This window comes from Grampus griseus (genome assembly GCF_964374135.1).
Source record: "Grampus griseus genome assembly, chromosome: 9".
In the NCBI taxonomy this organism is placed as follows: domain Eukaryota; kingdom Metazoa; phylum Chordata; class Mammalia; order Artiodactyla; family Delphinidae; genus Grampus; species Grampus griseus.
Window position 1 is genome coordinate 47507024 of NC_139003.1, and position 6000 is coordinate 47513023.

General features: G+C 46.1%; 1 protein-coding gene across 3 annotated transcripts in view; it reads right to left on the reverse strand.

Annotated features, from left to right (window-relative positions):
- The window catches only part of CREB5 (cAMP responsive element binding protein 5), a 410470-nt gene extending 405063 nt beyond the window's left edge, over positions 1–5407 (reverse strand). For all 3 annotated transcript variants that reach the window (XM_082661374.1, XM_082661372.1, XM_082661375.1), the window contains exon 1: positions 5362–5407. The gene's annotated coding sequence lies outside the window, so the exon portion shown is untranslated. The remainder of the gene's footprint in view (positions 1–5361) is intronic.
- Positions 5408–6000: the final 593 nt, after the last annotated feature.

Genomic DNA, 6000 nt, shown 5'->3' on the forward strand with positions numbered 1-6000 from the left:
CTATTTCTCGGAAAAGATAAATGGGCAACAGAGTGAGCTTGGAGGAATGAAATATGGAAATGTCACTGTAACATCTTATACATTCAGGAATTTACCCTAAACTTTTAGCGTTTTATTTTGAAGGTACCAGAGTCTCAGTAAGAGCTTGAAAAAATTTTACTTTTGTTTCTGCAACAGTACTACCAGTATTACCTGGACACTTGTAAAAGCCTTCTCTCTCTCTTCTCTTTTCTTACATTAAATCCATGATTTGTGATTCCCAACAATGAAATACTAATGGATCCTCAAAAAACACTAAATGCCCATTTTTTTCCCTAATTACAAAATGTAAGAACTCTTTAGTGAAAACATTAAACATGATGTCATTTTTAAAGTGTCAGAGTTTCTATTTAAAGCAATGCCATAAAGTAGATAGCTTATTTAGTTTACAAATAGCAACACAAAAAGGTTCTTTAAGTCTGTTTAGCATATCTAAAAGTGCTTCTTTCTCACATTTAAATATTTGGAGCTGGTCCCCCCCCACCCCAGTTTATTACCTTATCTCAACTGTGTAATTTTCTTAAATAGGATTCAGAGAAATAGTCCTAGATTTAAATTTTTAAATACTAATTTATAAAAGCATTGGTTGATTCCCATAATACAGCTGGTAGTCAAACTGGACAAGATAATGAATTGACTGAGATCACTGTTCCATCTTCATCCAAGAAAGCTGCCTCTAAAAAAAGATCTTAAATTGCTGTAGAAATCCAATTTGGAAGAAGCAAAAGAAGCATATAGATGGGAAACACCAGCCATGATCACATTAATTTTGTGGCTAACAGCACTGCTTTGAAGTGAAGAAGAAGAAGAAAAAAAGATGACTAAAATAATAAGTCCACTCAAATCCCCAATTTTAATCTAACAACATAACCAGAAGAAAACCAACTACAAAATGTGACACAAAATTCACATCTTGGTGATCCAGTGAACATCACACACACACACACCCCCACAAAATAATTTTCAGCTTAATCAGAAGCAAAGAAATGCTAAGGAAACACTATAGGATTGTGGTGCATCATTGCTAAACAGCAAATTATAGCAAGAAATCAGGAGAGCAGGAACCTGACGTTAGTATGAACACAGCCACGGAAAGTCTACAACTGATTGGTTTTGAATCCACAGGTGTGGGAAATAATAGCAACAAATAATCGTAACAAAAATCTTCAACTTACTGTCATTGAAAAGCTATACAGGGAAAATCTAACAAACTACTATTCACTTAACCCCTTATTCGAACAAAAGCTGCGACATCACAAAGATATAAAAATAAAGGCACTGTTTCCACTTTTTTGTGGGAATGTTCTAATTAGCTCTCTGCTCATATATAAACTATATAAGGTCACAACTGACTTCTGATTGACAAGCAATTTATGGATATCAGCAATTTACAGTCAAAACCAGTTGGCTGGAAGATATCAACTGAGTAAACAAGTTTAGTCTGAGTAAAGTTGAAAAATAAAAATCTCAGGAAAGCTTGTGGAAAAGAGAATTCTTACCTGGCATATTATTTCACATGCTTTGTAGCTTCCCCACTGCACTTCCCATGCTCATGAACATTATTTTACCCAGGAAATAATGGTCTTATTCACACACACACACACACACACACACACACACACACACACAAAACCTTCCAACAAAATGCTATCAAGTCCCAGGAAACTACAAAAGCAACATTAAAAGTCAGTGTAAAGTAAGAATTCCATTTGTGAATCTCACCTATGAAACTACAAGATCGTTCTCCTGGAACCAACTACAAAGTTCCCTTTCTGCTTAATAAGTGTAATAAACATCACCTTACCATTATCTGTAGAATAAAATCAGCAACGTGTTGCTTCCTGCAGACACCAAATCAAATTTTTTCTTCCTTTCTTTCTAGTATCTTCTTTTTCCCCAGCAAGATTAGGAAGAAAATAAAGCTTTGAGTATTGCCTCAATAGTTCAGACCTCAAGACTGTGAAACTAGCTCTCAGTAAGAAAAAAAAAAAAAAGAACAGGTCTGGTATTTTACAATCACTTCTGCAGCCCAGGGGTACCTCCTGGACTCCCGTACCTCCTCTCCTTCGGGCTCTAAATTTCTTTTAGTAATGAGACTAATTTTTCCAGTAGCCTTGAACTCCCCAGATTTAACTGACATGGAAAATGTGACTAAAAACTTGTAGAACTGTCTAGCCTCCAACCTTACACAGAATCAACTTTGTTGTAAGTATTGAAGAACACCTCGCAAGCAGCTACTTGCTCCTTCAGACTCCTGCACGACACAGCACAGAACACCAAATAACACTGCGCCATCTAGTTAGCAAGCTGCACTCTCCATTCCAGAAGGGGGGACACCTTCAAACCCTGGGACTTAAGGACTTGTCAGAGTTCAGCTGCTCTAAAGGTCCAATTGTTTATTTAAATAAAAAAAATATCGCTACTGAGATAATCCACATCTAGTGGATATGGGAAAATTTAGGTTATAATGGCACTACAAACTTTTACATCTAACTTTGATTTACAAGATAAAAGCAAGTTTTAAATTAAAAGGGCTTTCTGTTAATAGAGCTTATTATTCTGAAGACGGGGAATGATTTTCTTCGAAAGTTGTCCCTGGGTGCATGCCTATTATCTTTGCTTTTCCCCTTCCACTAATGAGCATTTATCTAAAGAGCCTGTTAATCCTCTGATGTGTGCTTCTGGTCAGAGGTAACAGTTTGAATAAAACCACTAATCACTGATCACTAAATCACTGATCATTAATCACACTCTCCAGTGCTGGTGACCCGGGCCATTTTCCCCTTTAGGTCTATGTATGCATCACAAACAAGGAGTTTAACATTTTAGATGCGCATGTATTGTGTGGAGGTTATACTATTTCATCTCTAGATGTGAATAAATAATAAATACTGCCACAAACTTGGGGAAGGATGTCAATTAGACCCCAGACAGGAGTTTCACAAATGCCTACTCTACAGCATGGCTTTCACACTGAAGAAAGTAGATCTGATTATAACAAAACATGTGTTCTTCAAGAAATTCCCACATACTCAGAATATAAATTTTCCTTTATTTAGCTTTCACCAACTCCAAATCAGAGAGCACTCAAATCTTCTGCACCCCCCACCCCCCATCCAAAAGCCTGTTAGGAAATCTCTTGTTTGATTTCTGCTGCACACTGCAGCGCCCCCATCCCCGAGTTCTTTTTACTTTTATCCCCTTAAACATGTCACACACAGTATTTTTATTTCAACTGCCAGATACGTGGATTCTGACTCAATTCAATGACTTAGTATTTAACTTCCTCTTTAAATATAGAAGCTTAAGGTTAAAACACACGCACCAATTTATTGTATGGTACTTTGGGTTCGACGACTCACATTCCCTCACTTTGGAAATGAAACGTTTAGTCTTGAGCCTTTGGCTAAATTTGGTTTAGTCAGCATCCTCAATCATCCCTCTTCGGATAACCGGTCTGAGGAAGGCGCTATGTAAAATTAAGTACTTTGCTTGCAGCGAGTGTGTTGTTTTCCTAAGTCACCACAGGGACACTGTATTATCATAATGTCTCTAAACATTTCCTGAGATGCCTTTTCTATCAGAGTTGAGCATTTTTGCCCTGGAGAAGCGAGCTCGCTGGTGCCTTTCTTAAATAATAGAAAAGGGCAGATTGTGTGTGCGCTGAGCAGGCACCGCGCTCCGCTCAGCCACCAGAAGCTCTTACCCTCACTCCGGGGACTGTGATCTCCCCAGGGAAAGCAGTAAAAGGCGGAGGCAGGGCCAGAGTGATAACAGTGTGGGCGGGAGAAGGGGTGGAGAAGGAGGGGTCCGGGAGGAGAGGGCAATAAAGATGCCCAGGGAACTGGCGATTGTACTAGTACGTTGGGGGCTGGGGGCGGAAAGCATTGTTGCTTTGTCAGCACTTCTAAGCCCCCAACCCTTGAGTATCTGAAGCTGTTAATCAAACACTTACTGGCCTGCAGAATGACGTAATGGACCTGTATTCAGCCTTTATTCCTTGACACATGTCAGAGAGGGAGGGAAAAATAAAAATCAAACACTCAGCGGACTCTGACAACGAAATCTACAAGCAGCCCACTTCAGTTCCTGGCCTTGAACAAGCCTCAAGTGGAGGCTGCACTCGTTCAGGGAAAGTTGGGGTGGGCTAGATCAGAGGCTTTATCTACCAGATACCTCCCCACTACCTCCTCGAAATAAATCTATAGCAAAGGAAAAGCGGGATGCAGCCGCCGGAAGAAAACATCTCCTTGGTTCCTTTGTGCGTCTTGCCCCTCTAAGAACGTCTTGAAAAGTTTTAAGCGATTCCGTGGAGAATCTGCTGGAGAGGAAGACTCTGCCGCCGGGTCCTGAGAACTGCCACCGCGCCGCCGCGGCAAAAGCGGGAGCTGTCATTTGGGGCAGCGGCGGGGAAGAGGTAATGATGCCAGCGAGAACCGGACAGAGGCAAGAGGCGGCTGGAGGAGTGAAGGCGAGGAGAGCCTCGCCACGCTCGAGCCTTCCGCGCCTGGAGTGAAAGCCAAGTGCCCTCCGAGGACGATGTCCCCTCCCCCGGCGCGCGCGCCCACCACCTGCGGTGGGCAGCTCTGCGGAAGAGGTGGCAGCAGCAGGCTTGGCACCTGGGAGGGAGCTAGCCCCCCGTGCGCCCGCCGGCCCGTCCGCCCCCTAGGTGACCCGGCGTCCTCGCCGCGCCCGCTGGAAGTTTGCAAACTTTCTCCGGGGGTTCCGCCGCATCACCGGGAAGTTGGGGACGCGGGGGGAGGTTCCTGGCTCGCCGTCTCCGCTGCCGCCGCCGCTGCCGCCGCTTGACCGCACTTCTGGAGGGTTCCGCACCTTGCCAGGTCTCTGGAGGCAAACACACACCCCCGATTCATAACTGTTCCCCGTGTCAGGGAAACGCACGCGCGCTCCCACACACGCACGCACGCCGGGGCGGACACGGCGCTCGTTCCACGTTAGCATCCCTCCAGTCGCACGGCGCGGCGGCCACCAAGACGCGCTCCGGGACGGACACGGCGTGGGGTCTCTGGGATAGCCTCAGGACACAGCCGATTCCACAGTCCACCAGCATTTGAGGCCGGACTTCCCTCTGGTCCGCCAAAGTGTTTACAAACACAGATCACCCTCCAAAAAAAATGCATCGCATCTTCCCTACTCCTTGCCCTGCGACCTGCCCACTGGACCAAGTAACCTCGCGGCTGCTGCCGAGAACCAACCCCTGCAAACAAGTACGCTCCCGAGATGGCTCCCGCGGCAAGTGCAACAAAAGTGTCTAAATGCAAAAGCCCCAGATGTGGCCGAGCCGTATTTTTAGGAACTTACCAAACAAGTGTGGAGAAGGCAAGAGCGGAGCCCGGGTGAAGGGACCACGTTGGACTGAGCAAAGATTACAATACATTCTATTTAGAGTGCATTACATCACCCCCCCGGTGACGTCACGTGGGATTCCTGAACTTCTAAATCATTGCGGTCCGTGGGGGAGGGAGGGAGGGGCGGGGCCGGCGCGCCGAGGGGGCGGGCCGCGCCCCGGCCCCGCCCCGCCCCCGCCCAAAGAGCGGACCCTGGTGCACCCGCGGGGGAGCGGCGGCGGCAGTGGCGACCGCGCAAGCAACAGCTTGCAGAGCCCAGCGCCGTGTGACACGGCTCCCTGACATTAGTGGTGTGAGTCAGCTTGGAAACAATCCTCATGGTTTCAGACAGGACCACGGAGGAGAGGCAGGGACACGGGCTGTCCCGTGACGAGGGCCTGGTAGCGTTTGAAAGGTGTGGGGATGGGGAGAGGTGGGGAGGGGGTGCTGAAGAATGCCGGAAGAGACTTTCTCCAAACAGAAATGCAGGACGCTCCCCCTTCCCCCACCAGCAGATGTCCAGCTCCTTTTTGCCTGCGACAGTCGTGACCTCATTACAATGTTCCCTGCATCCTGGCTTCTCAGAGCACTCATTCGACACCCCTTTTCACCG